The 27037-nt window shown below is 42.3% G+C and overlaps 1 protein-coding gene across 1 annotated transcript in view; it reads left to right on the plus strand.

Moving 5' to 3' along the window:
* The first annotated feature begins 5921 nt into the window (after positions 1–5921).
* Positions 5922–27037, plus strand: part of LOC139454548 (RING finger protein 151-like) — a 34046-nt gene continuing 12930 nt past the window's right edge. The window contains exon 1 of the mRNA XM_071236331.1: positions 5922–6098. The gene's annotated coding sequence lies outside the window, so the exon portion shown is untranslated. The remainder of the gene's footprint in view (positions 6099–27037) is intronic.

Consider the following 27037-nt stretch of genomic DNA (forward strand, 5'->3'; position numbering starts at 1 on the left):
CGCCACTTTGAACAGTTGCCAGTTTAATGTGTGCGGAAAGTGGCCCGGGAGTTTACCACTTGAACATGGATATGTGAAGATCACAATCTGTGCAAGAACCGGTATTAGGACCAGCGATCAGCGGTTCCTGATAGCAACTAGGGGAGATGACGCTGCACAGTAAAATGTGGCGCCTTACTGAGGCCACTGAACGAAATACCCGCGTTTTGTTAGTCAGCAGGTAAAGTGATGCATGCTTTTAAGATTTGTCATATATGAATACTAAAGCTCAAACTTATTAAAAGCCGATCCATTTTACCCTATGCCAAACACTTCCGTCTCTCTGCATCAAGATCTGAGGTCACATCCATAGAAGGTCGCGTCACGTGAACCTTGAGTGAACTTTGACCTCCCAATCAGGATGATGAAGGATTAGTGGTTTGAAAACCAAATGCAGTAAAAATTAGATATTTTTAAACCATTCGTTTTCGAGATACAGAAATATCGCTATTGGTTAATTGGGAAGTCGCGACATTCTGTGGTGACGTAAATCTGATGCTAATGAGCTTGATGTTAACTGTACTTCCGTTCTTATTCTTGTGTTCAGGATTTATATTATTTTCTACATGTATAATTGATTCATTTCGTTTATTTATTATAAAGTTAACTAATATCTGTTCGGGGAAAGCCATTTTTGTTTCACAACTGATGTCTTCTGATAGGTTGTATGGTAAATAGCATAGTTTAGAATTGTTTCCCATCCAAGTTCTCAGTTGAAACATAACTAAGGTTACCTTGAACTCCAGGTCAAGGTCGTTGGTTCAACACTTTCTCAGAAACAATTGTTAATACAATCCGCCGCACTGAATTATGTAGCACCGGTGTCTCCGCTCCCTTGAAACGGTCAAATTAAAATACCGTCTCCTCCAGGCTGATTAGTGATTAGCTCGCTGAACATGTGTCCTGTGAAATCAATGTTGTGTTCCGTGGAAGGCCTGGTACCGAAGTCGCATCTTTTCAACACTAAACTACATGCATATTTAAGGCAATCGGCTGCTAACTTTGTTAAAGTAACTCACGTTCTAGGTGTGATGCAGATGTTACACACGCATTCCTGCACGAGATACGGGACATACCACGATTATTACAGGGTTTTTCGGGGGTTTTTTTTCCCGAAGGCCCATCTGGTTCTCTGTTACCTCCTTCAAAATTTATTTAAACAAGGAGCTATTTTGTAATAACTGGAATTTTGAGTTCGTGAAAATATACCCAATATGACACGGATCTCTTACAACCAGTTAAGTACTTCAGTGTATTACGGAGGTAGACATTCTGCCTTAATGGAATGTATGTTGGTCGCTTTGCACCTTCCCGAGGCAAGGGAGGTAACTGGACTATAAAAGTCCAGTTTCCACCCTTGTCGAACTAGGCTGGAATTTCTAGGCTCGATCGTAGCGCCACCAGTGGCTATTACAAGTTATTTCCCTTTTATGTCCCCTCCTATTGACCAATCAGTTTCCAGCTCTCAAATCACTTACATTTCCTTCAAACAAAATGGCGTCGCCCAGTCAAGACGATCTGATCAATAATCAAGATCTACATTATGATAAAACGGGTCTTGCTTCGCGAAGTTCATTAAATCTCGTGAACACCATGATTAAAAACATGAAAATATTTGAAAAATATCTGTTGACACCGTGTTGGCGGCACACATGCCATGCAAATCTTGCAAGCGACCGAAATCTTCATGCATAGACTCGTTAGTCCAGCCAAAATATAACTCCATAATTCCATCCTAGTTCGGCAAGGGTGGAAACTGGCCTTTTATAGTCATTTAACTCCCTTGCCTCGCGAATATGGTCGCTTTGATACCTCTTGATTGTGAGTGAGGGAATTGGGTTTAACGCCGCTTTGAACTGAATTCCAGTTACATCACGGCGTGCCAGCTTAATGTAGGAGGAAAGTGATTCAGGTCTCAGACGTTTACCACTTCGGTGAAACCCACTAGCGCAGGAATAGTGTAGACAAGGCTAGAAACAGACTAGGGACGAACCGGGATTCGAACCCACGATCATGGGTTTCTGGCGTGCCCAAGGGACTCACCTCTGAATTGAGGAGCCTTAGACGACTGGGTGCCTTCTTAATTGTGAAGCGAGCGCAGTATAGCTACTCTGCAACCAACAGTTGCTTATATCAGTATCGGAGAGGGTCTGTATGTTTCTGGTGGTGTGTCCTGTGACAGAGGCATATCCTTGTGAAGGTACGTCAAGGGGGAAGTATATCATATGAAAGTTACAGCAACGTGCAAGTAAAGTAAGTTACGTCACCGTGCAAGGATTATGGATAGAAGGTAAGCCTAAAGAGAGGCATATGTCTTAGGCGTTGACCACTTTGGTGAAACCCACGAGCACGGGTGTGGTGCTGACAAACCAATGATTATGATAAGGTCGAATCTAGGATTAGAACCTGCGATCATTTGCCTTTTCCCACTCGTATTTGGCACGGTTAAGAGACGCAGCTTTGCACAGAAAATTGTGGCGCTTAAGACGACTATACACCGCTCATTGCAGAAAGTCCATACATTGAAGATACGCGGGCGTTAATTTGAGCCAATACGGTATGTACAACTAAGAATAAAATGCAAAAAAACTGGCTTATTGAATTACTCATTGTAAAGCCAACTCCAAAGTTGCCTTTTTAAGAATAGGTCTAAAACGTCTCCCGTGTAAGACCGTGTCAGTTAATTGTAATTAACGTTTAACTTGATTGAATTAAGTACGTAAGCAGGTGGACAAGATGTAAGAACGCGATTATCACTACAGACAAAGAGGGCTTGTGTCATCGTCCAGCTGTATCAATTGTTAGCTGAGGGTGTGATTATCACTTCAGTGAAAGGGTGAATGGCCCATTCGTGCGAATTTTAAATTCGCTGTTCAGAGTTACTTCCCTTTTGCTTGTAAGGATCCAATTATCGTAGGTTGGAATCCCAGGTCGGCCCTATGATAATCCTTTGTTTGTTAGCACTATACCCGTGCTCGTGAGTTTAATCAAAGTGGTAAACGTCTAAGATCTACATCTCTTTGCACTGAGAGAAATAGTTTGTTAAGTTTACTAACGTATTTAATGAATTTCACAGTCCACACATACACTTACCTTCCTGTAGACTTTACTAATCAGTTGGTATGTTTTTGACGAGGTGATCTATCTGAATAAGGTTTATTAGTAATCAGATATACTTTCAATGTCAGCGTCCTGTATGAGAGAAATACCATTAGGCGTACACCAACAACACATTGATGAACACAAAGAAGTTTAAGTCTCGGTGGAATTCCAAGCTGCAACCTCTTTATCTGTAGTACGTCACGCTACCACCTGTGCTGCGAAAACTGCTGTGTCAATTTTCCATGTCACCATGAGGTGAGGTGAAAATTGGGTTTAACGTCGCGTCCAAGATCATTGCACTTACATAGCGACGTGCATGCACGTGTTTGCGTGGCTGCTTGTACTAGTCCGGACTGATGCCGATATATAGTGCCAGCTCACTGAGATACCATGCCGCAGTTTAACATGAATACCCCACCCAGACACAGTATACTGACTCCGAGCCGACCAGTCCTTGTTTTAGCCCGTTTATGCCGAGCGCCAGACAGGTTAAAAACAAGTACCATCTTTTAACGTCTTTGGTATGACGAGGCCGGGGATCGAACCCCGGACCTTCCGCTCTCCGGGCGGACGCTCTACCAAAAGACCACGGAGGCGGCCTATGTCACCATGAGCTTGGTGTATTTGTGCATTTTAATGTTAATTGTACCAAGTTCGTTGTAAGCCCTGTTGGTATATGTGTAATGCAAGTTACTCTGAATCTGATTTGCACATCTAATTTCAATATACATGTATATTATACATCTCATCCATATTTGACTTATAGCCTGATAATATGCACTTTATTTAACATGTTTAAATTCTAAACATGTTTAGGGTGTTTTAATTCTAAACATGTTTTTAAGGTGTTTTATTTCTAAACATGTTTAGACAATGGCGATGTGTTTAGGTGGTGTTTAGGCTATGAGGCGATAGCTTATTTCATGTGTTTAAACCCCGATCGTGTTTAGATAGAACCCACCCAAGGGGCATGCCGTTTTGGATGTTTACACTCCTGAATATGTCTTGTATGTGTTTACGTTCTTAACATATTTTTACAGTGTTGTTTAAGTAGTGCATTATACTAATTTAATAAGTGATATTTACTAATCTTTAACATATGCGTGCAATCTACCAGGCATGATAGTAAATTCGCTGTTTACTAACCTTCTGACTGCTGTTATTAATGACGTTTAAAGTAGAATTTCCTTTTTCTCAGTGTGGGCTTTCCGTTAAACAAAACCTATTTCATCCAAACTAAGGTCACAACTTCTCCTTTCGTCGAGACCCGTTAAGATCCGGGTTAGAAATGGTCTTCAGAAATCCATGCTTGTCGTAAGAGGCGACTAACGGGATCAGGTGGTCGGGTTCGCTGACTTGGTTGATGCATGTCATCGTATCCCATGCAATTGCGTAGATATATGCTCATGATATCAATCACTGGATTGTATGGTCCAGATTCAAGTATTTACAGGCCGCCGTCATATAGCTGGAATATTGCTGAGTGCGGCGTTAAACTACAAACAATCTTTTCTGAGACAAGGATCCATGTTTAAAGAATAAGCTGGGGAACGCCAGCTCGGGTGCACACGTGTTGGGTGACTGACAGCGTGTAATATGAAGCTATGTGTAGGCTAGGCTAGGCTGGTGACGGAACACACAAAATGATAACAATCGGAGGCAATAGCCCGTGCTGTTATTGCTCGTTAAATATTGATGCCGCTCTACAAGCAGCTGAAACACACTGTCTACTTAAACGGAACTTTCGTGAAAAACAATGGCTTGTGAGAAAACACACATGGCGTTTGAGACATGCATAACAATCATTAACATTATTTATAAATAACTATGAAAATTTAGGTTTTAAAACCTTTTCAGCTCAGAACAACCATATATGTTATTTTTATACAGAAGATTTTACTACTTTAAACCAGTCGTTTTTCATTTTTAAAAAAGGTACATATCTAACAGTGCTTAGGCATTGAAAATACACCTGGACAAATAGAAACAAATAGAAAAATTGGTCCTAAACATTTGTTGATGCATTTACAAAACAAATCGACGAGTAATAAAATATACATTTACAATGTTTATATATGATATGTATATGTATAAAGAGAGGCAATTACCGGGTTCCACTGTTAGGAAAATGGTCGCGAGTTACATATGGAGTAAGTTTATGAGAGATAATATATATTTGTGGGTATTAGGCCATCTTACAAGAGAACACATGCCAGGGTTTCCTGATTATACGATTATCAAGTGCATGTTTACAGACAGTCTGTGTTTTAAACAGCATATTTAGCGAGATAAAATTATAAATGAAATTCAGAAGTATGATTTAGAATATTCATGTGTCAGCATTTCTGTGCCTTCCTGCACACGACAGACTGGATTATGCATCTACAGTTTTATCAGCAATGTACAAGCTATTAATATGTCACCAGCTGTACGGCGTTTGATATTGACAACCCGTGGCACTGTCGGGAGAGATAGCACATTTTAAACACGTCCCTCTCATAAACGCGGGTTAGAATATTGCATTTTGAACAGATCTTTAATAAAATAGCTTTGATAACTTCACCCCATTTTATTGGATTTTTATCTGACGTGTCATGGCTTTTAACACTGCAAGAAATAATCTAAAGAAGAGAGTTAAAATTGTCTTTCTCATGATGAGCTGGTCAACGTGGTGAAAACTTACACATCGACATCAGTTATCCCCCTTAGTTGGTCCACTTCGGCTAGGCGTCACCATTGACAGTATCGGTTTTATCGCGTGTGTTAGTCAGGCAGCGCTCGCAACGAAGTCATTTCAACAATTACCCATTGATTTTCCCATGAGTCACTCTGTTTGGGAGGAGAAGCGTAAATCCGACAGAACAGTCGTGTTGAGTGTGTGGCAGTGAAAGGGTTGATGTTGGACTACCTCACGAAAGTCGGAGACAATAACACAGGCGCTATGACGGGAAGACAAGGTAGGCGCGTTGACACATACTTGTATACTGTGTGCAGTGATAGCGTATAGCGGGGCTGCCAAGCAGCTCAGAGCTATTCGTAATGATGGTATTTAGTCTCGATGTATGAAACTGTGGAGAGATAACGATTTACTACAAAGGAATGATAGTAGCGTTACTAGAACCTTTTGTCCTTTTAGTAAATGATGCTCAGCCCTATAGCGCGGCATTGTGACAGTGAGCGTTATTTCAACCTGTCAATGTTTATATGAAATGTACATGTTACGCATCTGTCCCTGAAACTAACGCTATGTTGTCACTCAGTCCAGCATTGCAATGTACGAGTATTTAATTGTCAGGAACCGAAAACGAACATACCTCATTATACCACCAATTACGCAAATATGATCCAGAAATAATCGCTTCTAATGATATCATTTCGGTTCAATAAATCATCTGATAAAATGTTCAATGGAGATAACGGGTCATGTGTTCAATATTAAATGAAAAATATTGACGAATATTCTAATTAATCATTGAAGTGGCTGTGATAACATTTGAATTTGGTTTCGACATTCCATTGATATGTTTATAGGTTATACGATATGTGAGTCCATATATGCATTCAGTGTCATGTAGAGGATTTGTCACGTGTGGTATTATTGAGGTTACACAGGCGGGACGAGCATGTCGCTTCCTTCTCGGGGCTCATCATGACGAAATCAAACAAGAACGTTTACTCACTTCCGCGTTGATTTCTATTGACATGAGAGCCAATTAGATTACAGGCTTGGACGTGGGTGTCTTGTAGCAGGTTACGTCCGAAAACACAACACGACTTGGCAGAACTAGCAACGAGGCCGCGTCTGTCTCTAGCTACTCCTGACAATGTCCATATCGAAGTGTCATATCGATAGCGGCCACGTGTAAACGTGCACAGAAAAGCGAAAGAAAACTGTCAGGCTCGTTTTAAAAATATTTTACAGATTTAATCTGTTTTTGGGATAACAATATGAATTCCTTCTTTTTATCAGTGATAAACAGGTTTGTCTTTTGATCATGCCAAGCTAATAATGAGACCAATGTGCGATTAATTTGTCAGTGAGTAAAACGCAAAATGTTTACAACTGATTGTTTTATTAAGTGTTTACATCAGTAGTAGTGAGTGGGTTGGGTTTCACGACCTTTTGAACGGTATATCAGTTCTATAGAGAGGCGTTAGAATAAGTTAGTGTGTATGGTTTTACGCTGCATTTAACAATATTCCAGCAATATCACGACGGGGAACTCTAGAAATGGATTCACACTTGTACCCATGTGGAAATCGAACCCGGGCCTTTGGCGTGGCGAGCGGACGCTTTAACCACTAGGGGCGGTCGGGTAGCCTGGTGGTTAAAGCGTTCGCTCGTCATGCCCAAGACCTGGGTTCGATTCCCGACATGGGTACAATGTGTGAAGCCCATTTATGGTGTCCCCGCCGTGATATTGCTGGAATAATGCTAAAAGCGGCGTAAAACCATATTCATTCACTCAGTTTAACCACTAGGCTACCCTACCGCAACCGTTAGCATGAGGTGACAGCGGACCTTGACGCATGGCATAGATTAGATCGACGAGTATTTCGTGCAGACAAAGGATCATACTCGGTATGACGTCAGCCCACGACCAGTGGATCCTGCGGACGTTATTCTATACAAGGAATTAACTCACCTTTTAAAAGAAGAAATGGAACGAAATTAAATTACATTGCATTACATTATTTGACAGGTTCATATATCACAACGACACATTCAGTGCTGTTTAAGACAAGCTTAAAATCGGCCCGGGAAAGTGGACTTTTCTCCACGCAGGCGTCACGTCGATGCATGGAGTCTTAACCCAACGACACTGTCTATAATATGTTTTGATAAAACGCCAACGCACAGCCTCAGAGTTTATCAAATACATTCCGTCCGTGTGTAGCATACGCCCAGTGTTACCACATCGCCTATATAGATACGACCTGCATGTAACACGTCAGCCGAATTACACAACTCAGGCAACAGCATGAAAATGACCTGTTTGATAGTGGAATGTCGAGACAAAGATGGTTTGTATTTTCCTCCCTGCAATCGTTTCCCCATGGGAAATAATAATAAGCTATGACGTACTTCAACAGCCCTATACTTGTATCATATGGATCATGTTATTGAACATGACTTAAAAACACAATAACCAGAAGAACATCTACACCAGTTTTTTATTAGAGATATATGTTTCTCCGTGCATATCGTGATATTGAGTGGAATGTTGGGTATTCTGTGCTAGAATACTCATGCTAACGTGACGATCGTTATTTAATATGTTTTATATACTTGTTCATATATGTGTATCTGATTAAGGGCGTCCATGCATGTGTCATGAATACATTTTCATCATAGTCCGTTTTGCTATTATTAAGTTACTGCCATTATAAAATAACACCGCCACGTTACACAAAGTGTGTCACTGTCGTCATGTCAACTCGGGCCTCTTTCCTTGACGACCGCCTCCGTGGTCTAGTGGTATAGCGTCCGCCTGGACAGTGGAAGGTCCGGGGTTCGATCCCCGGCCGCGTCATAACAAAAAACGTTAAAAGATGGTACTTGTTGTTACTCTGTCTGGCGCTCGGCATTAAGGGGCTATAACAAGGACTGGTCGGCTCGGAGTCAGTATACTGTGTCTGAGTGGGATATTCATGTTAAACTGCGGCATGGTCTCAGTGAGCTAGCACTATAAATTGACATCAGTCCGGACTAGTACAAGCAGCCACACAAACACTCACACGTACATGCACGTCGCTATATAAGTGCAATAATCTTGGACGCGACGTTAAACCCCATTTCACCTCACCTCACCTCTTTCCTTGACTTGCAAGAAGGCTCGCCCCGGAATGACCCGAATATTTTCAAGAATGGAATTGGAGTTTTTTCCATAAAAGACCAACAAGAAACAACTCCGTGTATTGTCGGATTCGCATATGACGAAATTCTCACTCTCCAACAGAAAGTTGAACACTGACCATGTGGACATCGAATTCGGTTATGACGAACGGTTGTAAAGGTATCTTTTAGAACGTTATATCCGGAATTTGCCAACATAAACACATTGGTTTATCAATCTCTACAAGGAAATCCGCCTTCTCCATTATCCAGCTTATGCCTCCATTCCAAGGGCGGATCCAGCATTTATAAAAGGGAGGGGTCGGAGAGGGGTCAGAGGGGGGAGGCCGGACCCCCTAGACCGCGCCGACCCCTCTGGATCCGCCCACACATCTGTTTTAAACATACCCTGGACCCATTCGCCACAGTGGAGCTTCGTTCTTCGTTTAAATCTCTGTCTTTACCAACTTGGCACAGGGGTGCTCTACGACCAATCAAAATGTCTCTCATGGACGAACGTTCAGCATTGATCTACATTCAAAATCATGGCCTCAAAAGAGAAGAAGTTTGTAACTATAAATGCTTTCTTGAGTATAAAGACAGGGGAGGGAACCCATTATGCCATCAGGTATATGCAGTGGTATTTAAGACGCCACACAGCAAGGCGTGTCAAGTACTCCAAATGTCGCTTCTTGTTTCGGTTACCGTGACGTTCCGGGGTAGAATAGGTCTTCAAGCAACCCATTCTTGTCGTAAGAGGCGACTAACGGGATCGGGTGGTCAGGCGCGCTGACTTGGTTGATGCATGTCATCTTATCCCAACTGCGCAGATCGATGCTCATGATATCAATCACTGGATTGTCTGGTGCAGACTCGATTATTTACAAACAGCCGTCATACAGCTGGAATATTGCTGAGCGCGGCGTTAAACAACAAACAGGCAAAACAAACGATCATAAAAGATTAGGTTATATAATGTGATTGAACGGCAGTTTTTAGGGTCGTGGCATTTGAACGGTAAAAGGGAGTGTATCACAGTAAGACTGGAGGTAATACCCCGGCTAATCGAGGATGCTTTCAACACACAGCGTATCTCCGTGATTAGTCCGACAAGAAAACATTCGGTGTTCCCGGAATGACACACGACGTCACGAATACTGTTTCTGTTGTTAGTGTTTTCGGAACATACGTAGTTGTCAGAACAGTATCTCGGTGTTTTCCACAGACTTCCCGATGTATTGTCCGACCCCCTCCACAGCTTTAATGCTAGGGAGCTCACGTGATCAATACCGCCATACCCACGGCATGTGCCAGCGTTCAAATTGAATTCTGTGTCGGATTTTCGTCTTCGTTTAATGTGATTGCAAGCTCGTTTGCCATATGTGTGGCCGACTGTTTGTGGTATATTGAGTATACGAGACCTGGAAGTATTCCGGCTGCGTAATGTTGTTTATGTACGGCTGGCATATGTCTGTATTTTCCCAAGATTGTGTTTTTGTGTGTGCAGGGTCAATGCACGTGTTCGCCCGTCTGTCTGACACAACAAACTAGGATATGTAGAACATATATATAGCAGGCATAGCGAGTGAGTTAGTGAGTAGGTGGGCGGTGGGCGATCAGGTCAGGGGGGTACTGAGTGGGTAAAGTTGTTTGTTTGTTGTTGTTTAACGCCGCACCCAGCAATACTCAGGCTATATGACGGGTCTGTAAATAATCGAATCTGGACCAGACAATCCAGTGATTGAGCATCGATAAACGCAATTGGGATACGATGACATGCATCAAACAAGTCAGCGAGCCTGACCACCGATCCCGTTAGTCGCCTCTTATGAAAAGCATTGTGGGTAAGTATGCGAGGGGGTGAATGAGTGGGTGGTCGGGTGAGTCAGTGAGTGAGTGAGCGGGCTGGCGGGCGGGCTTATGAGTATGTGAGTGAGCGAGGGAGTTTGGTTTAAGGCTGCTTTCGATAGCAGTGCCGGTCTTAGACGCTCACCACACTGTAGTAACCCACTAACACGTGTATTCGAACCCGCAATCATAGAACACAGGCAGCCCAAGTGACATTAATATTCACTACATTGAATCATATATGTCATTGTCTGTATCTGATGAGAATATGGAAGGCATATATCTGTTATCGTCAGAATCTGATGAGAATATGGAAGGCATATATCTGTTATCGTCTGTATGTGATGAGAATATGGAAGGCATATATCTGTTATCGTCTATAACTGATGAGAATATGGAAGGCATATATCTGTTATCGTCAGAAACTGATGAGAATATGGAAGGCATTTATCTGTTATCGCCTGTATCTGATGAGAATATGGAAGGCATATATCTGTTATCGTCTGTTTGTGATGAGAATATGGAAGGCATATATCTGTTATCGTCTGTTTGTGATGAGAATATGGAAGGCATATATCTGTTACCGTCAGAATCTGATGAGAATATGGAAGGCATATATCTGTTATCGTCTGTATGTGATGAGAATATGGAAGGCATATATCTGTTTTCGTCTGTATCTGATGAGAATATGGAAGGCATATATCTGTTATCGTCTGTATGTGATGAGAATATGGAAGGCATATATCTGTTATCGTCAGAATCTGATGAGAATATGGAAGGCATATAGCAAGGGTGTGTACATCTGTTCTCTGACTGTGATATATTCAAGCTAGAGTGTGTACATCTGTTCTCTGACGGTAATATATTCAAGCCAAGGTATGTAGGCCTGTGACCAGCCATGGCTGCTATGTGTTATCGCCAGCCTGTGATAAATCTAATGTCAATGTATCCCTCTGCATGTGATATATATGAGTCACAGTCTGTGTGTGATAAGACGGCATATATCTGTTGTGATGATTACACAGTCAGGATATGCCCGAAGGAAGCAGGGACTGGCGTTGACCTCTGTGCATGCTACATGTGGGCTTCTTGTAATACATACTAACTTTTTTGCTGCAAACTGTGGGAATGGCGGTTGTTACCGGTAGGGCAGGTCATGCTTGCCCTTTTCGCGATCATCTGGTGTCATCACTGATTTTCTGTGGTCCATTCATATACATTTCAAAGCTATTTAACCCCAGAATTTGTTTCGGTGAATAATCAAGACTGGTTATTCTCTTGCATTGACGTTTTATATTAACGTTAGACCAACAAAGGCTAGATGTTCCGCTGGTATTGACCTCCATGCATGTTACAATACGTTAGACCAACAGAGGCTCGATATTCCACTGGTATTGACCTCCATGCATGTTACATTACGTTAGACCAACAGAGGCTCGATATTCCACTGGTATTGACCTCCATGCATGTTACATGACGTTAGACCAACAGGGGCTCGATATCCCGCTGGTGTTCACCTCCATGCATGTTACATTACGTTAGACCAACAGGGGCTCGATATCCCGCTGGTGTTCACCTCCATGCAAGTAAACATGCGCACTTTACATCAGTCAATCAGGGAGACGAGACAGCATTTCCACTTTTATTATCAACATTTGAAAGCAGTTCCAGGGATCACGATATCTCCGCATATTTAGCCTCCTGTATGTCGTAATGTCGGAATATATATGTACATGTTTTACATACATACGCATTACGTCTGAGCTGGAACGGGATGTATTATTCTAAAAACTTGATAAAAACTAACAAGGCATACATAATTAACAATAACACGGCTTTCATGTAGCCTAAATACAGCATGCCATCGACATATCAGATTTACTGCATGATCAACATGATGAATGTATATGTAAACCTATAGGGATTTACAAAATAATCACTTTGGGCTGATGCTGTTCGTCGTTGGCGATCAGTGAGCATGCTTATGTCCTTTCTACATGGAACACTACGCTGACTTCGTGCCACTTTTAGAAATATTGAACATTTTCATAACACCGCTCCCCCATTTATCATCATTATTGAGAAATATCACTAGTTCAGCTAATACCAGTAGGCCTAAATTGGCAGATTTATCATGTAATAAATACATTATTACCTATAACACACTGAGATCGGTGCCGAGATAGTTTCTTAGTCAGCGTTCAACAAAGAGAATCTGCCAACCCAACGCCTGTGTTCAATAGATTAGTCGTCATCCTGCGCATAGCCTTGTCAATAACAACTGACTTCCACGCTCTGGACCAGCGGATGCGGAGTGGCGGTTAGTGGAAGGATGCACGCGAGTCAAGCCAGGCGGCTGAGTCAAGCCATGGACGATATGGTCACATACGAACGATGTTACTCTCGAGTCGTGTACGATATGGTCACATACGAACGATGTTACTCACGAGTCGTGTACGATATGGTCACATACAAACAATGTTACTCTTGGTCGTGTACGATATGGCCACATACGAACGATGTTACACTCGAGTCGTGTACGATATGGTCACATACAAACAATGTTACTCTTGAGTCGTGTACGATATGGTCACATACGAACGATGTTACTCTTGGTCGTGTACGATATGGTCACATACGAACGATGTTACACTCGAGTTGTGTACGATATGGTCACATACGAACGATGTTACACTCGAGTTGTGTACGATATGGTCACATACGAACGATGTTACTCTCGAGTCGTGTACGATATGGTCACATACGAACGATGTTACACTCGAGTCGTGTACGATATGGTCACATACGAACGATGTTACACTCGAGTCGTGTACGATATGGTCACACACGAACAATGTTACTCTCGAGTCGTGTACGATATGGTCACACATGAACAATGTTACTCTCGAGTCGTGTACGATATGGTCACATACAAACAATGTTACTCTCGAGTCGTGTACGATATGGTCACATACGAACGATGTTACTCTTGGTCGTGTACGATATGGTCACATACGAACAATGTTACTCTCGAGTCGTGTACGATATGGTCACATACAAACAATGTTACTCTCGAGTCGTGTACGATATGGTCACATACGAACGATGTTACTCACGAGTCGTGTACGATATGGTCACATACGAACGATGTTACTCTTGGTCGTGTACGATATGGTCACATACAAACAATGTTACTCTTGGTCGTGTACGATAATGCCACATACGAACGATGTTACTCACGAGTCGTGTACGATATGGTCACATACAAACAATGTTACTCTTGGTCGTGTACGATATGGTCACATACGAACAATGTTACTCTTGGTCGTGTACGATATGGTCACATACGAACGATGTTACTCACGAGTCGTGTACGATATGGTCACATACGAACGATGTTACTCACGAGTCGTGTACGATATGGTCACATACGAACAATGTTACTCTTGGTCGTGTACGATATGGTCACATACGAACGATGTTACTCACGAGTCGTGTACGATATGGTCACATACGAACGATGTTACTCACGAGTCGTGTACGATATGGTCACATACGAACGATGTTACTCACGAGTCGTGTACGATATGGTCACATACAAACAATGTTACTCTTGGTCGTGTACGATAATGCCACATACGAACGATGTTACTCTCGAGTCGTGTACGATATGGTCACATACGAACGATGTTACTCACGAGTCGTGTACGATATGGTCACATACGAACAATGTTACTCTCGAGTCGTGTACGATATGGTCACATACAAACAATGTTACTCTTGGTCGTGTACGATATGGTCACATACAAACAATGTTACACTCGAGTCGTGTACGATATGGTCACATACGAACGATGTTACTCTTGGTCGTGTACGATATGGTCACATACAAAAAATGTTACTCTCGAGTCGTGTACGATATGGTCACATACGAACGATGTTACTCTCGAGTCGTGTACGATATGGTCACATACAAACGATGTTACACTCGAGTCGTGTACGATATGGTCACATACGGACGATGTTACTCTCGAGTCGTGTACGATATGGTCACATACAAAAAATGTTACTCTCGAGTCGTGTACGATATGGTCACATACGAACGATGTTACTCTCGAGCCGTGTACGATATTGTCGAATGCAAACAAGCAAAGGAAATTATGTCATACAGCGATCAAGAGAAATGGACCAAATGGGCAATAGATACCGATCCACACTGAACAATGTGTCAGCGTTATTGCTGCTAAAGGCCATGCAGAGAGCAATCCATAAACTAAGGCTGTCCAATACTCTATGGTAGATATCGACTCGAGACAGGAGTGTATGGAAATGGTTGGTGAACGGATATTACACTGACAACTTGTAAAGGTTTTTGGTCGATGGTCAGCTTTTGTTGTAGATAAATGTTAGAGTCATGATAAATACAATTATTTATTTATTTGATGCATTTTATCATATTTCATTGTGTTTATTACATTCCTAATCACTGTTCGATATTAAGCTAAATTCTTTACTTTACGAATCATATTGACGAATCATATCACCAATATATATATATATATATATATATATATATATATATATATATATATATATATATATGTATATGCCTGTACGAGGCGGCTAAACGGAACGGGTGGACGAGCTTGGGGAACCTTGTTACCTGGTTGATTACGTGTCATCGTACCCCGATGGCGTGGCTCGTTGCTCATATCAATCACTGGTTTGTCTGCTCCAGACTCGATTACTTACCAGCCAAGTGGTAGAAGTGTGCGTGTATCAAGCCGAATTCCCAGGTTCGATTCCCACGTGATTACAAACTCTGAAGCTCATATCTGTTGTGCTAAGGCTGAACCCTCCGTTAATTTTCAGGATGCCACGTCAAAGAAGATTTTCTTTTTATATCCGTTCGTTTATATGTTTATGTTAGTAATACAGTGTATTTGATAATATCCTTGATTACATGAAAACATAGCGATCTGAAAAAAATGCTTTTGAAATATATTTTATAACACTTGATCATTTTCAAAGTAACAAACCAAGATTGTTGTGTTCACTGGAAACACACAGCTTGCTTGCTGTCTGTCGTTGATTTGTTTCGTTATTTGCATGTCAAACTTAGGTCAAACGGCTTGTGTTTTGTCATATTGACGTTACAAACAGCACCACGCTCGGCATGTCAATATCATAACAGATTATGACAGCCTGTCGACAGGTCTGAGACATGTCCCCGAACTACAAGACGAGACTCAATATTGGACACGATATGCCCACTTGCAAATGTCCGTAATCTGTCAAACTCCCTAGTGTTTTGTCGTTAATATCAGACCGTGAACACTCCAAACCTGATATTTTCACTTTGAGTAGGATTTCGATTGTTGGTGATCGACATTTAGACGGACTGCCGTCCGATTGAAAGCTATTATTATCGTTGCCATCTGCACAAATCAATTTATTTTTCTAGATTGTGAAGGCGCACATGTTGACTAAAAGTATCAATAACGCTGTGTCATTTTTCTGGAGTGAGACTGTTAATACGAATATGGTTACCCATTAGTTTAGAGATTTGTGGCGACCATCTTCTGCTGTTAGGCGGCCGCTTGAAATAGCTTTCAGTCAAGCAGTGCTGAGTGGAATGAATAACAATCTTGATTTTTTTCTTCAAATTTCAAACTTCGAAGCCATTTAACACCTCCTAAAGTGCTTTCAGGGAATGACCGTTTTAAACGTTGTGAGTCGTACTAGTATTATTTTTACTATTTACTCCTATTATTATTATGATGATTATGATTGTTATAGATTGTATTTTCTGTCACTGCTGCAAGACAAATAAACGAGGGAAGTAATCGGGACCCACATCACATTCAGGGCATTTAGTGAGAATTTATTTTGCATTAAATATCAACTGTTCGGTCTCTCATGGGGATTGAACTCCGGACTTGTTAGCAGTTTTTTATTTCCTTTGGGGGACATGGAGGCCTATGCACGCTGGCCAACAAGTTGTATACGGTTAGTTGCATAAATTGAAGTTCCATGCGATTACGTGCTCTCAGCGTCCAGTTGCATACATCTCGCGAGATCTCTGGCTATATGTGGAAATATTGTTATTTACCTTTTACCTCTGCAAATGGGGGCAACGTCCAGAGGTAATCTACAGAGCTGACCGGTGTTTTATCACAGATCCATCTACAGTAAACTACGGTTATAACGAACTCAAAGGGATTACTAATTTTAGTTCGTTATAACCGTAATTCGTTATAAGCATATATAAGCAAACGAGAGACAAACCAGCGTTAAAACCGCCAAAGCCAGTGATATGCCAATGGCAGTACAGATATCGAAGGGGCTGAGCTGTTTCAAGCCGTTTGTCGACACTGCACACAGATTCGTGAGCAATAAGCGTGTTCAGGGCTGCGCATCTCTCTGCCTCTGCCCTGACAATGTATTTCCGCTGGTATTGTTCGTAGTTGTATTCAGTGCAGTGAACAATGCGATTATTTAGCTGTCAGTATTCAATCGCTGCCAATTTCATCGCCAACATCGCTGTACATTTCAGACATCAGCACGAGATGGCTATACCATTGATATTGATGTCCCGGCCGGGAGTTGTCACGAGGCCATGGACTCATTACTTTATGTCAAGGATGCCCGTGTCCGTTGAATATTCAGGCATTTTAATAAAAACTCACTTTCCTTGCAAAGTCTCCAACCCTCCTGAAATAATACTAAATTTCCTTATTCACCATAGATATGATTAATTTCAGATAATAGATAGCTTCAGAGAAACACAACAGTCCTATGTAACATTCTCTAACGTTAACGTAAATTGTTGCTGACAGCACATTCGTCCTCATTTGCTATACCTGTTTTAACCAAATAGGGTAGGCGAGCTAGCCTAGTGGTTAAAGCGTTCGCTCGTCACGCCGAAGACCCAGGTTCGATTCCCCATATTGGTACAATGTGTAAAGCCCATTTTTGGTGTCCCCCGCCGTGATGTTGCTGGAATATTGTTAAAAGCGGCGTAAAACAATACTCACTCAATAGCCTTAACCAAATTTGTCTAATTTCGTGCGATAGGCTTGTATCAAATACAGTGTATGGGTAAGCTAGAGCTCTTAATCATTCCGTAGTCTGGTCTGTTCTCAATATGTTCGGGTCACAGTTTTAAGGAATATATTTCTCTTTAACGCATATTGATTTGCAAACGAATCATTTTGGCAGACCCAATAATATCCGTATTTATTACCACTTGTTCTGGAAACTTTATATAATACATCTCTTTCAACGGTAGTATCTTGAGTGTGTTATAAACCTATTACTGTCTATCACAAGCGCTTATCTAAGTGGCAACCGGTTTTACTCACTCGGACCCACTCGGCTTTTACCGGTCCCACGGGACGTGTATGAGTCGATTGCCGGCTTTAGGATAGTGAATCGGAACATTATGTTGTCGTGTCTTGTTGGCATGCACATCTTGTCCACAACATTAGGTCCTATTATCACGGACGTGTGGCGCATGATTCAAACACCCATTTATAAGTATATGTTACTGTCAATCTGTGGAGTGTTTATAAGCTTGTAGTAAGTGAGTATGGTTTTACGCCGCATTTAGCAATATTCCAGCAATATCTCGGCGGGGGACACCAGAAATGGGCTCCACACATTGTACCCATGTCGGGAATCGAACCCGGGTCTTCAGCGTGACGAGCGAACGCTTTAACCACTAGGCTACCCGACCACCCATATAAGCTTGTATAATACACCCGACATGTGACGCGGTATATAAGAAGGGTTAAATCCTACCTGGTGGGACACGACAGTGAAATCCCGCTAAACCGGGCGGTACCGGTCCTTATAAAATCGTCCGGATAAACGAATATTTTTTCTCCCTTTAAGAAGTCGTCAAGAAATACTAACAGACTGGGAGTCTTAGAGTAATACGGGGTCTAAAAACGTCAGCAATACGACATCGGTTGTTTGTTTGTTTGTTTGTTTGTTTGTTTGTTCTTTACGCCGCACTCAGCAATATTCCAGCTATGTCACGGCGGTCGGTAAATAATAGAGTCTGGACCACACAATCCAGTGATTGATATCATGAGCATCGATCTATGCAATGTGGATATGATATGATATGAAGCAAATCAGCAAGCCTGACCACCCGATTAATTTAGACGCCGCCTTACGACAAGCATGGTTGCTGGGAACCCATATTCTTACCTGGAATACCCACAGGGAGACAAGCATAGGTTGCTGGTGGCCAAAATTCTTCTTTCCCGGAATCCCCTGTGTTTTTGGGTATACATACATATACAATGCCTAATCCCGTGCTGTTTATATACTGCTGGAAGACTGCCGCTAATTAAATATACACGTTCTTAGTGATAGCCTGGTTCATTCCCCAAACACTCGTGTATGCACTGTGCATATATAGGTAGTATGTATTATTCATACCAATAATTACATGTATGCTATCAGAGACCATCAAATTTTATATTTTATGGTCTCTCATTCTACCATATACATACATTACAGCGTTGGGATGTCTCGAGTCTGCTAGGCCATAGCACGTATAGCAGACTGGTTCTTGCTGTCTACAGATGGTAGACAAGTCCTAATTGTACATATGGTAGGATAGATTGGGACTGGCGGTACACAGATGCCGTCACTATGCTAACACATTGATACTTCAGGCTTGCCTCCTGCCTGCTGTAGTCGATAATAATCCCCGCGGAGTCAACCAGTCTGAAGAGATATCAAAAATAACAAAAATGTTATTGCGTGTGCTTCGGTTGTCGAAAGTCAATAATATTTCTACTGGGTTAGATAAAGGGCTGAAATAGCAGGACTCCGTCAACAGATGACATTAACAAAACGTTTGTAGTGTTTAAAATCAACATATCCACTTTTAGGCAAAGTCCTTCCAGGGAGTTACAAATAGTTATAGTGGAATCGCCGCTGTTACTGGTCATTACGTTTTTTATCCTCAATTTAAGATTAATTTTGTCCTTGAACCTCATCTGACAACTATTACTGAATGTAAATTTACGTCTGCGTTGGAAACATTTCGCTGTAGGTCGTTGATGTCGGTCGTTGATGTAGGTCGTTGATGTCGGTCGTTGATGTCGGAGCTCGTAGAAGTGGTAGGGCTAGGACAGGGTGTGTAATGCAATGCAAGAAAAAGTTTTGAAAGACGTATCCACTGAAAACATTTAATTTCTTTTGTTACAAAGTGCTGCGCTTTCACTGAGAAGATAATATACACGGCTCATGACTGGCAGGCCACTTTGCTGGGTTTTATACTCAGCTGTGTTAATTTGATCCCTCGGGAGATGCATCGTCTGCATATTAAGAAGTCATGAACAGTTACTGATAACCTATCACAGTGTCATTTGTATCCCAAATTGGTGAAACAATCTAAATTATTAACTTGCCTTACATGTTTAGATAGATTGTACCTTGCAGTGGTCAAGCTTTGACACGCACTGTATGTTTAATACACGCTATTACTGTGTGTATGTCGACTTCAAATCCTGTTCTTGTAAGGGGCATTAACCAAAGCTCTTATCAACAAACAGCGTGTGACTCAAGCATGGTTCTCCTTGTGATAGTGGTGTCTTCAGGCTGTTGCCGGAGTTGTGTGAATATACATGTGTACTAGATGTATCTACAGTTGTTGTATTTCGCCTTGAGGTCGTGTTGACATATTGTGTGGGTAACACCCAGTCCGACAGGTCACCATGACCTGCCATTGAGTCACAGCACACGGAAGTTAAGCCTTAGCTCACCTGACTCGACATTACGTATATACGTGGTATAACAATCGTATTGCTTCAGTTGTTGAATAGGCTTCAGCAGCGTCTAACTTAGCTCACCTGATTACCATGGAAATGAATTAGTTAGATGTAGTGATTCTATTCAACTGGTTGCCACTGACGCCAATCAATTGGATGAAGTTCGTTGCCAGTGGTCCGAAGTATGAAGTGTAGTTAGTTATCTCAACTGGTTGCCATGAGTATGCGTTAAAGATATCCCACCTTCCTGAAATACCTGTTTCACTTACTGTTCTCTAATCACTGATTGACATATGTCTGATCACGTGACGAGAAAATAGATGGGTTTTTTAACCAGACAGCGCAGAATTTCTGCGATTTGTCGTTTCTATATAGGATACTATCAATCTGTATAGGGTGCTAACAAGCTGTATATGAACATGCTATTAACATCGTGCCCTCGTGTCGAGGACATACCTACCACTTATGCTGACAGGCAATCAATCATGGAACTATGCTCTTGACACAGAGTTGCACAAATAGGTCAGACTACCAGTATGTACCAGCTGTGTGTGTGATATTAAGGCTGTAATTACTGGTAGACTCACAGGCGGGACACATTCCGTACATATCACTATGATATTCATAATAATTATCATAATCGCATTCGTTTGGCGTCATTATGACTCTGATGCTGGTGCTGGAAGATTGTATGTTGTTTTATGCAGCAATATTCGAGTCACGCGACGACTGCCTGTAAATAATTGAGTCTGAACCGGACAAACCCGTGATCGACATTATGATCAACGCACCTGGTACAACGACACGTAGGCAGCCATGTCACAAGACAACAACGAAGAGGTGTTGACGTCACAGCTGTGGCACCAATAATAAAAAACGTAATAATGCAGGGAGAACGTGATGTTGATGCCACTGAACGTTGATCGTGATAATACGTTTGTAATAATAATAATCATCTGGGTAATGCAGAAGGCTGCAGTGTTGGGGAGTCTTCACCTTCTCCGAAAAGTTCTGGGTGGGTTTTCCTGGGAGAAGTCCCTTTCGCTGTCTGGGCTGCGTGTAGAGGGAGCAATGATGAGTCTTACAGGAGCTGGTGATGAGCCTAACCAGCCTGACTATGCCAGGATCACCCAAACACTCTTTGATTTTTTTTCAAAATAAATAAAATAAATAATCATCATCATCATCATCATCATCATAATCATAAATGACAATGACAATAATCGATGACTGTGATGGAAATCAATATTTTCAAACTACCGATGATGACATGGAGGATTGATAAAACTGTGTTGCTGATGTATATCAGCCAGTATGGTGGTGAAGTATCATAGCGATTTGTGATGACGACCCTGTAATGCCTTAATGCACTGTATGAAACGTGCGCAACAACACTACAACTGGTTCGCCATGAATTACGAGCAGCAATTTAATATGACACTTCAGAATTCGTCAGATGTTGAAACACGATTATATCAGAAAACCATTCTCCAGTACATAAAACACAAGCTAATCATATATACTCCCGCTTGATGTTGTAATAGCCTCGTTCTGGCCCGCCGGGGACATGTATTTTATTGTTTGTTTGAATCAGAACGTTACAGGAGATACGCGCATATATGAAGTAGCTCTTCGGGGAGAGAGGGGCATATGCTGATGCTGTGTAATGTCTGGGGTAGCTCGTTGGCCGGGCACATGATTCAGATAAACATATTTCACATAGCATTGGCGCAGCTACGTACATGGGGGCTGGCCTTGATGGAGTCTATCGCAGCGGTCGTCGACACGAGAGGGAGACGTTGATTTATTGGTATTCATAGAAACGGGATTCGTATGGATTTGGTGATGTTTTTATATCAGATGTATATGTGTAGACTTAGCTAGACCTGCTCCAGATGACCGATGATTTCGGGAAACACAAGTCTCGGCCCGAGTGTTTGTGGGGGAGTAGAGATGGACGCTGCTTTCAACGGTAGTTCGGTTATATAATGGTGCGTCAGTGTCAGATGGTAACTTATCAAAATATAAAATTATGCTACATAACTTGGGAGGAAAGTCCAACAGACGCTGCTCGAGATAACATGTGGTGTTATCAAGTTTATAATCACGCTGCAACTGCGATTCCAACCTCTGACTACGGATCCAGCCACTGATAAGGGACGTAACTTCCGTATGTCTTTTAAAGAGGCGTCATGACAGGACAAATACATGCGGTATGGGGCGTCAGGTATTCTTTAGAATTTAACTAAATTCCTTGACAAATGGTTAGAGGGTATGTAACTGTACATGGCCTGCCCACAAAAGCGGACCTGCGTCACTGCGGTCTATCCTCCAACATTAATCTGAAACGCCATGAAATATTGTCCCAACCACTGTTACACCACAGTGTCTCATTCAGCATTTAACAAACAGCAATTGACTCAAACGAGTAGGTTCGATTGTCTTATTCTTGAGTTTCACCAAGGCAAGGTCGCGAAAGTGTGCCTTAATTGTATTCGTATAAAACAGGAACACTCGTCTGGATGTGTGGTAACTTCGGTTGTGGAAGTATTTCTCAAACCAGCTGCCAATCTGCACCGAGCCCCCAGCCTAGTACTCTCCATTTCAAAGGGGCTTCTATGTCTTGGAGTCTCAAAGAACTTCCTGTTCCGTTTCACAGCGTCCCTGGCGGGCGTGTAATCAAATACAACCAGGGGGAGATAACCGCCGCCTGAGCACACAATCTACAATGCAACATCACTCGCATGTTCCGTTCAATAAAAAACCGTCCAGACCCCCTTTCACTTTCTTTGATGAATCCCCCTGGGACATCTGTAGTAGTCCCGAGTCTCCGTCGGTCAGGGTAATACATTACACATAGGTGGGAATCTAGCATATGAGTTACAGCCTGGTTCCCTGGGTGTGCTGCGCTGACGCTACACTTTCAGCATGGACTATTGATGGATTTAGGATTGCTTTGAATGTGTGGAGTGATATTAAAACAAGAAACTGATAGCATGTTGCATATGAGAGTCGAGCTACATGCAGTTTCCCGCGTTATCTCGCTTTGGTTAATTGTGCCATATTTGTTTGGTTTTGAAACGGCGACAACACGACAATTAATTGTCTTTTGTAATTCCATACATTTTCTTCTACACAGCGCATGTCCACATCTTTTAAAGAATGCTTCCTTGGTAAATTGTGTGAGTATAGTTTTACGCCGCTTTTAGCAATAGTTTAGCTGTATCCATCTGGGGACACCGTATATGAGCTTTACACATTGTACCCATGTGGGGAAACGAACCCGGGATTTCGGCGTGACGAGCAAATTTAGACGTACTTCATCACCGACCGCCTACGTGGTCTAGTGGTAGAGCGTCCGCGCTCGGAGAGTTTGAAGGTCGTTTTTTCGATCCCGGCCTCGTCATACGACAAGACTTTAGAAGTAGGTACTTGTTTCCCTGCCTGGCGCTCGGTATTAAGGGGCTAAAATAAGGACTGGTCGGCTCGGAGTCAGTATACTGTTTCTAAGTGGGGTATTCATGTGAAACTGTGACATGGTATCTCAGTGGGCTAGCACTATAAATCGGCATTGGTATGGACTCGTACAAGCAGCCACACACACGTGTATGCAGGTCGCTATATAAGGCAATAGTCTTGGACGCGACGTTAAACTCCATTTCACCTCACCTTACCTATTTCATTACCAAGAAAATGCTAGAAAGAACTTAGGCTGATTAATTTACTGATGCATATGATTAACTAAACATTTGCATGCCTCAAGTAAGAATAACACGTTAGTCTGGGCATAAGTAGACAGTTTTTGTGAAAGTGTGGAATTACCAGTGTCTTCGTTACATGCGGATAAAGAGCGGAAATAATTCTAAATAAATAAGCACTGGGTACGCGTGTGTTTCTGGCTAATCAATAGCCACGCGACGGGTCGCTTTCTTCTCATTTTCTTTCTTTGTCCCAGGAAATTACAAATGAATTATTCATGGCTTAATGTTGTAGAGAGATTTTCATTATTTTCAGTGTCACTTACAGTGAGGGAATCCTCACTATCCACAAAACTATCCATAGAGATATAGCTATAGTGAACGTGTCACCGGCATGGGATAGTTGGATATGGTCTCACTATCCACATAACTATCCATGGAGATATAGCTATAGTGAACGTGTCACCGGCATGGGATAGTTGGATATGGTCTCACTATCCACATAACTATCCATGGAGATAGTGGTTAAAGCGTTAGCTCGTCACGCCGAAGACATGGGTGAAGTGTGCGAAGCCCTTTTCTTGTGTCCTGAGTCATGATATTGTTGGATTATTTCTAAAACCGCTCACTCGTGATCTCAGGGTGTGGCTCAGACACTCTGTGGTGTGGAAAGCTAGCATGTCATGCGTATAACCATATTTGGTTGACTTAGCATCTCAATAGAATCAGATCTGTTACTCCAAAACGATACCTCTTCACGCAGAGCGTTATCGTGTCGGAGTAAACGAGCTGATTATAATGAGATTGATGACCATAGTTGCTTCCACTGAATATATTCAGTACATCGGTAGAACATGAATCACCAACATGAAAGGACATGAATGGGTTCTGAGGCTGGAATATACATATAGACAGGCCACCCTGTCCTCGCCACACTCTACACAAGTATTACTTGAAGCTTTAATGGCGAAGCAACACAGACATCTACATGTCTAGTCCCCATCATAGGGAGGCCAGATGGCCTGTCATATGAGGAGCGGCAAGTCGCTGTGCAGAGTTGTGCCCCCTTAGGCTCGTGGGTTCCACCAAAATGGTAAACGTCTAAGACCTGCACTTTTTCAGACTTTCCTCCCACAACAAGCTGCGTGGCACGCCGTGATATAACGGTGGTACTGTTTCAAGAATTACTGTTCAAAAACGAACTCCCTTGCTCCAGCGTCTGTGTTGGGCTTGGTTGCCGCACTGTGAAACAGCCAGAAGTTAGTAGGAGAATGTGTGTGCGATAATCATAGCTACATTTCCAATCGACAACTTGTCGCGGTCTGCGTTAGGGTGTTGCCCCGCAAAATAATTAGCGGATGTTGATACCCAGTTTAGCCTTGACTGGTTCCCGTTCGTTCCTGCGACAGACTTGGAAGGCAGAGCAAGAGCAGCGACACCATTGCAAGCTGAGGATCCGGGAACCAGTCTAAGGTTTGCCCAGCATAGACTGATCAGCGTGACTTGCTGTTGGTCAAAGATCGCAATGTCCTCCACCTTTGAACTTTAACACGTTGCCAAATATAGACGACAGCAACTCAGGAGAAATATACTCAAATTGGATGTTTTAACACATTTGAACGCATTAAACGTGTTCTAGCGGATAGATATATGGCATCGCACCGTCTCCATGGTGATATGTCTGCAAACTGCTCTGTAAGCATATTTTTTCTTGATACAGATATGAATGGAGTTATGTAAATTCAATTTTACCACCTATAGTTTTCAAGGGGAGCTTCTCCCCCAATGCAGCTGTGGCGGGTGTTATCCATCACACGACCCCACAGATTCCTATTTAGATTTTGTATGAAGCCCAGTAGCCGCAGTAACAGATGAATTGTTTCATTCCGTGCTTCATGTAATCATGGCGTCAGAAGAACCATAGAACCTCGCAATGCATTTAGTGATCGCGTGTTACTTCCGGTCAGGTGATCTGTTCGTCGGCATCAGTCAACAATACCAGCGATGAACGTAATCGTTTAGATTGGCATTGGTGTTAAGTTTCTCGTATAATGAATTAGTTTACTGATATCTCACACCCTCGTAGAATGAATTGTTTTACTGATATCTCAAAACGTGAAGCAATTTCACATAAAATCCTTCTTTAGAAAATTGGCTGAGCGGAACTTTTCGACACGTCATTTACACCTAAGCTGAAGAGAGAAGGCTTTTGGAGTGATTGGCTTAGAATCCGTGTTGCGATGGGAATACATATATCTCCTTTTTGTATAAAAACATGTTTGTCCGAATTTATTCTCTAAGTCCATCCTCGAGATTTCCCTCGTGTGCTATCATCCCGTGATATCAATCGCCCATGTTTCTGTAGCAGGGCGTGAAGTCTCGCCGTCTCGTGAGTGAGTGAGTGAGTATGGTTTTACGCCGATTTTAGCAATATTCCAGCAATATCACGGCGGGGGACACCAGAAATGGGCTTCACACATTGTACCCATGTCGGGAATCGAACCCGGGTCTTCGGCGTGACGAGCGAACGCTTTAACCACTAGGCTACCCGACCGCCCCCGCCGCCTCGTGAATGACCTCGTGGTGTGTTACCTTGTTTCATACCACACGTTCTGTACTGTGTTATGAAAGGAGATAACATATGTTGTCTTTATGATACGGGCCATCTGCTATTAACTGTAACGTGACCGTCACAGGAGCGTCGCGGTTGTCGGGTCTGCCTC

Source organism: Haliotis cracherodii, unplaced genomic scaffold, assembly GCF_022045235.1.
Source record: "Haliotis cracherodii isolate W230 unplaced genomic scaffold, xgHalCrac1.p SCAF_10, whole genome shotgun sequence".
NCBI classification, from domain to species: domain Eukaryota; kingdom Metazoa; phylum Mollusca; class Gastropoda; order Lepetellida; family Haliotidae; genus Haliotis; species Haliotis cracherodii.